Here is a 10,418-nt window from a genome sequence, read left to right as displayed (position 1 = left end):
TCTAACTTATTAATCACACAAAAAAACAACTCTTTCCCACAGGAGGGACACAAAGTGAAAAGGTTCACTTCATAATCCACAATCTGGAGAGATGCTGAGTAGTGTAACAGGGTCCAAATTTGGTCCTTTTCCAATTTCCAAAGTGCAATTCTTAGTCCAAATCTCTGGACACACACAGAACTCTGCCAGTAACACTCTGTGCAGGACAAGGGACTCCTTCCCATTTCAGTCTCTGGCAGTCAGGACCCCTCTACTTTGTCTCAAGATGAATTTTCTAGTTACATCATTGTACATTTTGTTCTCAAAGATCTTTAGGGAGAGGACAGACAAATCTAGATGATCTAGACGAGCTTAGCCCCGTGATTTCAAGCGTGATGGAGCTCTGAGCTGGGCTTGGAGAGGAGCCCTCGTTTCTCCTCCCTGTAGCAGCTACTCTCATGACCTTTAGCTGGTTCATCAATGTGATTCCATTTAGAAATGACTATATAAAGTGATATTTAAAAGTCAAATAATGGTGGTTTAACCATCTGCTTTTATTGATTGCTCACCAGTTGGTCATTTCAGGACTCTCTTATCATGCTCTGCTTGGATATTTAAAATGTTCTTCACTGAATCATCCTCAAAGGTTCTGAGAACTCCGCCGATGAATTACCACGTGGAAACTACATAGAATCCCCAGGCCCCACTGTCCTCATACTAGAGACAGTGAGGAGCAGTGGGAGGCATGCTGACTCTGAAGCAAGATACAGTGGCGTGAGCATCTGAGCTCTGCCCTCCTAGCTGTGCCGTCTTGGGTAAGTTACTTAAGCCTCACTGAGCCTCAGTTCCTCTCTCTAATAGGGGAAAATGATATCTACCCTACCGTTTTCTTTGAGGATCAAAAGAGAATAAAGGTAAATCATTTAGCAAAGCCACAGGCACTTAGTAGGGAATCAAGATCACTATGCTTCTGATGGTTAATCTTTCACCATGGTTTCCTGAGAAACTGAGCCTAAGTCAAAACTTAAGTGCTAAAGCTTAGTTGAGGGTGCAATCCAGGGTAGTAAATGTGAAGGAACCAGGTAAATGAGGTAGGAGAAGAGAGAAAGCAGGTACAAAGGCATGCATTCCAAGCTGTCCAGACTTTCCAGCAACCAGCAAACATCCTGGTTGCTCGGACACACAGGACATCCCCAGAGAGGGATATGGAAACACTGGGTCCCAGAACAGTCTCTGGGGGAGGAGTACAGGAGGAGAATCTATCTGTTGGCTCCTTCTGTTTCCTGTCACTTACTGGCCAGAGTCTCCCCCTCTCTCCATCGTTGGGTGTCAGTTCCCCATATTTCTGGGAAATTTTGTCACCAGAGCAGTGGCATCAAACTCGTGAAAGGGCATGAGGCAGCATCATTTTATGCCTGTCTCTCTGCAGCCTGCAGCCCTGAAGACCCTCCTGAAAAGCCAGTGGGTGGGCTGGAGCGCTCAGTAAGGCCCTGGCATTTGTAGGGCAGCAGTGACACGGAAAGCACAGGGCAGGAGAGGAGGGCCCTGCAGTGTGAGGTCAGAGGTGTGAGAGGAGGCACCGTTTGGTCCTGCCTTCAGCAACATGCGAGATCAGGAGCAGCTGCTTGCTGCAGCAGGACCACCTGCTGGGCAGCCCAGGTCAATGACCAATCAGCCACCAACATGAAGGCAGGGAGACAGCTCAGTGAGCCCCTCCCAGTAAAGATGGACATCACCTCTCTGTTCCCACAAAAATGCCATTGGTGCCAAGTGATCTTCCTGGAGGGTCACCAGTAGCATCAAGCAGAAAAACATGCCCAAGCAAATCTGAGAAGTGCATAAACTGGGCCTGGTATTATGAGAACAGGATGTGTGCTTTCACCAGTTGATGAACGTGGAGGGATGCAAAATTGGCTCATGACAGACACAGTTATGATCTGGGTCAAGTTTACTTTTAGTGCCCCTCTGATTCATGCTCAGGAGAAAGGCTGGTTTCAGAGCCCGTGCTTTGTGAGTTAGCCCATCAACGGACTTCAAAGCCCAGGCTCACCCACAGCGCCGTACCTACTGCCTCAGCACAAAGATGTGCTGAAGCCATGAGACCAAATATCCTCGCGCATCATGAAGAGAGACAGGGCCCCAGCACCCAGTGTACCTGCAATGCCAGAACAAGAGGCTGTGCAAGACACTGGGAGAAAAAAAAGGTTTTAGCAACAGAAAGAGAACCAAGAGAGAAATCGGTTAAGAAAGAAGAGATTTTCAGGTTGAAGGGAGGGACAACCAGTGTCAGATGTGCCGAGAAGCCAGCCTAGTAGAACGGGAATAAGAAACAAGATAATAGAGTTTTGTGCTTGCTGCCCTGACCAGAACAATTTCCGTGGTAAGACAGCAGCTGGAAATATTGCTAAGAATTCAGCAGTGCAATGGGAGTGAGGAAGTGGAGCGGGTATTTTTTTTCCAAAAATATTTTTACCTAAAATTATCATATAGGAAAAGAAAGAAAAGTTTTGGTAGCTTGAGGGGGAAGCAGAATTGAGGCAAGGTGTACTTTTTCAAATTATCACAATTCATTTATTTGATCTGCCTTGATATCATTGGGTTATTTCCGATTTTTGACAATTATAAACAGTGGTGTTATAAGTATTCTTATAAATTTCTTTGGGTATATATGTGTGTCTCTTTTAGTTGAGCATATCTCTAGGAATAGTGATAGTGTATCTATATATTCAGTTAATAACCCAATTTATTAATATGTCAGTTAGATCACCTTGACCAAACCATCTGTAATCTTACTATTTTTGTGTGTGCATGTGTCCACTTGTTCTGTAAGTTACAGATGGAGGTGTATTAAAACCCACAGAACATTATTGATATACATTTCCTCTTTTACTTTTGTTAATTTTTGCTGTCTATATTTAGAAGAGTATATACATTTAGAATTGTATACTATAAACATACAGATGTAGAATTTTCTATAGCTTCCTGGTAGAATGAAATTTTTATCACTAAGAAATTTCTTTTGACCTCTAGTAATATTTCTTATTTCACAGTTTTCTTTACCTGATAGTTACTATCTTTTTCTCAGAGTTTGGAAGGAATTTTTTTTCTATCCTTTTATTTTCAATCTCTCTATATTTTTATATATAAAATGTGTTTCACAGAATCAAAATACAGATGGTCTCTGACTTAAGATGGTTCGACTTATAATTTTTCAACTTTACTGTGGTGTAAAGGTGATAGAAACCATAGTTTGAATTTTGAATTTTGATCTTTTCCCTCTCTAGTAAGATGTGGTATGGTTCTCTCTCACGATGCTGGGCAGTGGTAGTGAGCTGTATCCCGGGGTCAGCCACGGGATTACGAGGGTAAATAATCGATACACTTACAACCATGATGTTTTTCACTTTCAGTACAGTATTCAGAAAATTACATGAGATATTCAACACTTTATTATAAAATAGGCTTTGCGTTAGATGATTTTTGCCTAACTATTGGCTAATACAAGTGTTCTGAGCACGTTTAAGGTAGGCAAGGCTAAGCTGTGATGTTTGGTAGGTTAGGGGTATTAAAAGCATTTTTGACTGAGGATATTTTCGACTTATGATGAGTTTATCAGAATGTAACCCCATCGTAAGTCAAGTAAGATCTATATAGTTTTTTTTTTAACTCCCACCTGCTCTGTAAATTTTCCCATTTATAAAGCATTTTAGTCCATTTATGTTTCTTGTGATTATCTAGAAGCAAGGTATTTTTTAAGACAGTGGAAGCATTTAGTATATTTGTAGGCAGAGGGGAAAGGAGAAACTAAAATGATTGAAAATATAATGAGGGAAAGGAAAGTGATGACTGATGGGGCAAGTTCTAGAGGTGATGGATGCCAACGATAACCAAGGTGCAGAGCACAAGACAAGGGAGACTCCTGCGAAGGAAGCTGCCGAAAACTGGAGCTCATCTATGTTTGGCGGTGGTGTGAAGAGACATTTAGGAAGGTTGTCTCTGCTGGCTTGTATTTTTCTTCTAAGGTGGAAACAAAGTCTTCGGCTAAAGTATCTGCAAGCAGAGCTGAGAGCCTTAGGGACATGGAGAAGTTTCATAAGTGCCACCATGGAGTATGGGATAGGGAGGGTGATAGTGGGAGACACTCATTTGTTTAGGAGGTGAGCGAAAGTTCTCTGGCAACTGTAAAATTCCACCCCAGCTGGCTGTCAATTTGCCTTTCCCTGGAGATCCCAAGTCCCACATTCTTCTATATTCACACTGTCACGGCTCCCAGAGGGCAACTTTCCCAGATTACTGCTAATGCTGCTGTTCTGGCTGGAGTGGAACTTTGGAAGGAGTCTATTTGGAATGGTAAAAGAAGGAATTTTTTATTCTTCTCCCCGATGTCTGTCTTGATGTACAATCCAGTTTGATCTGATGTTTTTCACACAAGCTGGCACCTCCATACCTACTATGTTATAACCTTCCCTCTATTTACAGAGTGGTTCATTTAATAAGTACTCAGCTTATGTTTACTTCATGGTAGGATGGCTGTGAAGCCTATGACAATGGAGAGCTAGTGATTCTCTAATGCACAAGAGCTGGCTTTACCTCTTGCTGGCTTTTCCCTACTCAACTCCCACATCCTTAGCAGAAAATCCTTGCTACTTGGTGAGACAGAAGATCCCAGTGGTTAAATTCACTGGCTCTCAAGTCAAATTCCCTGGTTTCAAAGCATGGCTTCGTCCTTTGCAAACTGTGTGATCTTGAACAAGTTCTTGACCTTGAGCCTCCATCTCTTCATCTGTAAAATGGGGATACAATAGTACTATGCTCATAGATTTTTCATGAGGGAAAAATGGCATATATATTGTGACAGTTAGTTTTACCTGTCAACCTGGCTAGACCACAGTACCCATTTATTTGATTAAACCCTAATTTACGTGTTGCTCTGAGGGTATTTTGTAGCTGTGGTCTAACATCCACAATCAGTTGACTTTGAGTAAAGGAGATTATCCTCTATTATCTGAGTCGGCATCATCCATTCAGTTGAAAAGCCTGAAGAGCAAAACTGAGGTTTCCTGAGGAAGAAGAAATTCTGCTTCAACATGACAGCTCTGGCCTGAGACTTTCCAGCCTTCTGGCTGCCCTGCAGATTTTGAACCTGCCAGCCTCACCACAGTGTAAGCAATTCCTTGAAGTAAATCTCAATGTCTGTGTGTCCCACTGCTTCTGCTGCTCTAGAGAAGCCTGACAGATACACACATGCTAAGCAGCTAGCACAGTGCCTTGCCTGTTACAGCCCTCAGGAATTACTGACCTACCATTATGATTTTAGGCATATCGTTTTAATATAGACAATGCTTCCTGAAACACAGGCTTCCCGAGGATGATTCCTATGAAGAGGCAATCCTGACGTCACTTGCTCTTGTTGTGCCTCTGTTTTATCTTATTTTTCCAGGGTAACAAGGATGCTTTGATGCTGTCATAATGTCGCAGGTCTTGCACTGCTCCCTGCTCGGTAGCTGATTTTCACCCTGTGCCTCTTTGACAGTCCCTTGGGAAGGCCACCTGCCACCTCTGCATTACCTGAGGCACTGCCACCTATGCACACTTTGTTGATTTTTGTGAGTAAAAACTGAACCTCAAGAACATACGATAATGGGAGAGAGACCACAGAGAGCTGAACCTCATTCTGACTGAGCAAAGGCCCTATGAGAAGGTGATTCACTGGCTGAGAACTTACGATGGTACTTCCATCGACTGTACCCACTTTATATAAGAAAACTGGTTTTTGTTGGTCAAACACGTTCAATGTTGGTAATTACATATGCTTCACCCTAATACTCTTCCTCACTATAAAAGATTTATAAATATTTTTTAAAAAAATATTTCTGTGATGAGAGTACTATAACAAATCAGTGCTGCATAGAGCAGTACTAAGTAACATATGTATATGATTGTTGTTGTTAATTTCACTAGCCTTCAGTTATAGCGAAAACTAATCCAAGGGCAACCAGAGATGAGCTTGGACTTAATAGGCCACGTCCCCGGTGCTGGTGTCTTGCGGATGGGGAGTGGGTTCCGCGTGGGGGCTCGGGGGGCTCTCTCATTGCTGATGTCACTACAGGCCGGCTGCAGCACAGACCTCCAGTCCAGAGAGCCGCCCCTGGGCAGCAGCAGTAGGTTTGCTCCAGCTGACCCAGGTATTACCTGGCGATAGACGAGACCTGCGTGTCTTGTGATCGGCTCTTCTCTGCCAGTGAGCTATTTTCACTGTTTGAGGAATTTTCAGTACAGGTCGCACCAGAGGCTACATGGCGAACTGCTAAGTGTATATGTACACGGGCTTTTAGAAAGTAGAAAAATACTGAATTTACTAAAACTTAGAAAAATCCCTATCTCATACTTCACATTACCTACGGAAACAAGCCAAGTGCCACGTCCTTAAAGATGCCCAATAAAAACAGAAGCTGCAGTGTGTGGTGTCATAGCGTAAAGGTCTCGACTTGCAAGCTGGGTTACCTGGCTCTGAATTCTAGTTCCGTCACTGAAGAGCTGTAGAACCTTGGGCAAGTTAACCTCTCTGTGACTCACCTACAAAATGGGGATGGAAACAATCCCCTACCTTAAAGGGTTATGGTGGGATATCATCTGTAAACTACAATGCCTGGTACAGAAAAAGCGTGGTATGTATTGACTATTACTACTAAATGAATGACTTTTAGTATATAGGAGAAGTTTTAAAGTTCAAACTGTGTTACAAAGCAGCAGGAAAATTCTGAAAAACAACAATCTACGAAATGCCCAAACTCCAGAAACACTATGATTTTGTTCTTGCATTAGAATGGCGTGCTAAACGCAGTGGTTGAGAATCTGCCTGCTAATGCAGGGGACATGGGTTCAAGCCCTGGTCTGGGAAGATCCCACATGCCGCGGAGCAACTAAGCCCGTGAGCCACAACTACTGAGCCTGCGCGTCTGGAGCCTGTGCTCCGCAACAAGAGAGGCCGCGATAGTGAGAGGCCCGCGCACCGCGATGAAGCGTGGCCCCTGCTTGCCGCAACTAGAGAAAGCCCTCGCACAGAAACGAAGACCCAACACAGCCAAAAAAAAAAAAAAAAAAAAAAAAAAAAAGAATGGCGTGCTATTGGTTTCTGTGTGCTGTTATGTAGGGCGTGTCCCAGCTTAGGTCTCTTGGTCTCACGAGGACTTTCGTTGTCATTGTTTCTGCTCTTTCCCATTTTTCCTTCTGGCATTTGATATACCTTTGCCAAATCCTTGAAATGGCCGATGCAGTTATTCCCCTCCCTAATAACTGATGGCCATGGCATCGGTGATGATCGTTAAGATCAGTCAACAAAATAACCTAACTGGTGCACCCACGTCCACCTCCTTAGCCTCAGATTGGAGACTGCATCTATGCATTTTGTCCACAGTGAGTTAAAAATGAATATATCTTGCTCTTACATTGTTATGTGACATTTTAGAATTCAACAAACAGCATGTAATTATAGAAAAGTGTTCCAAACTACCAGTTTCTCTGAATACCATACTTCACAATAATTCAGAGCCCTAAGCATCTTTATCAGTTACTTTCAAATGATTTCTTGAAGGAAGCTTGGTATCTCAACACTGCATGATTTTTCTCACTGCTCTGAAAGCTGCATTCAGATTCACTCCAAAGCTACTGAACTTGCATCAAAGAATTCGGCCTTAGAGCAAAGAAATGGCCTTTTCAATAAAGGTGATAAAAATAACTTAAATTTCCAGGGTGCCTTCTTCTGAAAAACTCATAAAAGGCTTTACATGATTTGGTGAAAGGATTTTTATCCAGAAGGGATGGCATTTGATTGATAAAGTTTCTCTAAGTTTAAATATATTTCTGAGTATCTTTCTCATCTTTTGCTGCTGTGTTTTCAGATGCAGCACATTTCAAGTTAACTTATCGTGACACATATTCCTTTTTCAAAAAAAAAAACCCAAAAAACAAAACAACAGTGTAAGAGCTGAGTCACTCACTTTTCTTAGTTCTCTATGGTTCAGTTTCTCTGGACAACATTTGGTTCCCAAGTCCTTTCTTGTTCAGCCACTCCTAACTTCATCCTTCTATTTCACTGGGGGTATCCCCAGCTGGGGCTGATGAACTGACACAGTGCTGGAACACCAGGGCTCCAGGCCCCAATTACCAGCCTTATTTTTTAATAGAGTGTCATATTCCACTGCCTAGCATTCAGACCTCTGGGCTTGGCTCTTCCAGGAAGCTGAATCTCTAGTTTCCTCCCATCGTGTGATGGTTAATATTCTTATCTGTACTCTTGTCCCTCTGTGTGCCTTGCACATATATTTATGATGTTTCAGGAATCAGCTTACATTCCTATACCCCTGAGTTCTCAACTTCTTAATGTTTTTCAAGTTTTCTTTAATCTCATCCACATTATCCAAAATTTCCAACTCTGCTCTAATTGCATACTCTAAAAACAAGTATTTCTATTTTTCAGAAACTTAATTTTTTCCTATTATAAGAGCAATATATGTTCACTGCAAATAAAAGTTAAACATTCCATATATACTTCCATCTCAAGGAGATTAACAATGCCCATATTTTTTTTTTTTTCAGTTTTGTTTTTGCCTTTTTAAAAAGATCAAAATTGGGATCATACCTAATTGGAATGAAGTTTAAGAAAAATCAGAACCGAAAGAACCAGTGCACTGGACATCACGCACCAAGTATTTACAGATTTTTTATTGATTTAGAAATTTTTATATAATTTTGTGAACATTTTCCCAGATGTTATTACTTTAAAAAAAAAATTCTCCAAAAACCGCATGAGTTCATTGTTTGAAAGCATCTGAGGGTTTAGGTTCTCTTAAGTGCTCATAAAACTTTAGCAGTTCAATGATGGCTTGTGTTGCCTGTGACTTCAAAAGAAGGAAAATAATAGCAGACCATGGTCCCTGGAAAGTGAAGGGATAGTTATAAATGTAGCAGACTTTGGATTCTGTGTATCAGTCAGGTTTCTCCAGAACAGAAGCAATAGGGTGGGTGTGGGGGTGTGTGTGTGGGGGGGGGGTGTGTGTGTACACACACACACATATATTTTTTTTTTCCTAAGAAATTGGCTGATATAATGGTGGGGGCTGGCACCTCTGCAGACCTGCAGGCTAGAAACTCCAGCAGGGTTTGCGTGTTACAGTCTTGAGGTGAGGGAAATGGAATTCTGTGCCTGAATTAGTCACGCAGCAATCTCTTAAATAATTTTTTTTTTTTTTTTGTATAGTCTGCAACCAGGCAATTCAAGACCAAAGGCCAAGAAGATGCTGTCTTGACCAAGAGTAAACTCACCAAAACTTGTCTTGACCAAGAACTGAAGAACAATCCAGAACTCAGAGAAATGCTTAAAGGCAAGTATTCCTTCCTGGTTCTATTACTGAATCTGTGTTGATTTAAATAACTTCCATTTCTAAATGATTCTCATTTTCAAAGGCCAAAACTCCACATTAAAATCAACACTGATTATTACCACACTCTAAAGGAATAGGTTAGTGCTGTCCTGTTAAACCGTCCAACAGCATAAAAAGATGAGAACTTGCTGACTTATTGCACAGACCTGAAGCCACAGCTCTAGGCTTCAAGAAGTCCACGGCCATGCCAGTATCTTCACTGTTATCATTAGAGGTGGGAGACCCTCCACAAATGCTTAGTGCTTTGAACAATATATTACAGAAAGGGAATTTCAGAATAATCTATTGATATATTATGAAGTGCATGAAAAAACTTTTGTATAAACACTAGCAAGTTGAGTTCAGGGTTTAGCTGCTCAGGCGCGGGCAGAGAGAAAGCAGAATTGGTACCATTCCAAGAGGAGATTTGTCTGGGCAAGTCATAAAAAACGGAAGATGGACAAGAGAGTTTAGGGTTTGGGCAAGAGTGGGATGGAGATGCTCTGCCATGAAATCTAAATCCCAGAGAAAGAGGGAAGTATAAAGAAGCAGGGCTGGTAGATGAAGAGAAGACAAAACATCTATGAGCCAGGGGCCCTGCTGACAGTTCAGGTGGAGTCGAGGCTGATGTTCCCTGGGCAGCGTGTACTCCACAGGGCAGGGGTCTTCACCAGAAGGTGAAAGAGAATGCTCTAGAAATGCTTTGGGGGAGTGAAGAGAACAGTGACCTCAGCACATGACCCCAGAACAACTACAATGATAATCATAAAGATGGACTATTAATAGCTACTGTTTCTGGAGTCCTTATCAGGTACCAAGCTGGGGGCTGAGTTTTTTATACAGCCTATCTCATTTAACAAGGGCATGGGGAAATGAGCAGCTTCTGGGGACTGCAGGAGAACTGGTGCCTTCGGGGAGAGCTAGTGACAGTTTAGTTGGGGAAAGGGAGAGGAGCTTCCAAGAGAGGTCTGAGGACACAGGGAGTGTGTAGATACTGGGGAGTGCAAGGGGCTAGAC

General features: G+C 42.3%; 1 long non-coding RNA gene across 1 annotated transcript; it reads left to right on the top strand.

The window, feature by feature from the left end:
- The first annotated feature begins 5,518 nt into the window (after window positions 1–5,518).
- LOC130705587 (uncharacterized) lies at window positions 5,519–9,355 on the top strand. The gene is made up of 3 exons (XR_009005862.1): window positions 5,519–5,680; window positions 8,578–8,687; window positions 9,239–9,355. It is a non-coding gene; the product is annotated as an uncharacterized LOC130705587 (long non-coding RNA).
- Window positions 9,356–10,418: the final 1,063 nt, after the last annotated feature.

Source organism: Balaenoptera acutorostrata, chromosome 18 (assembly GCF_949987535.1).
Source record: "Balaenoptera acutorostrata chromosome 18, mBalAcu1.1, whole genome shotgun sequence".
Taxonomy (NCBI): domain Eukaryota; kingdom Metazoa; phylum Chordata; class Mammalia; order Artiodactyla; family Balaenopteridae; genus Balaenoptera; species Balaenoptera acutorostrata.
This window is presented reverse-complemented; position numbering and strand designations above follow the sequence as displayed.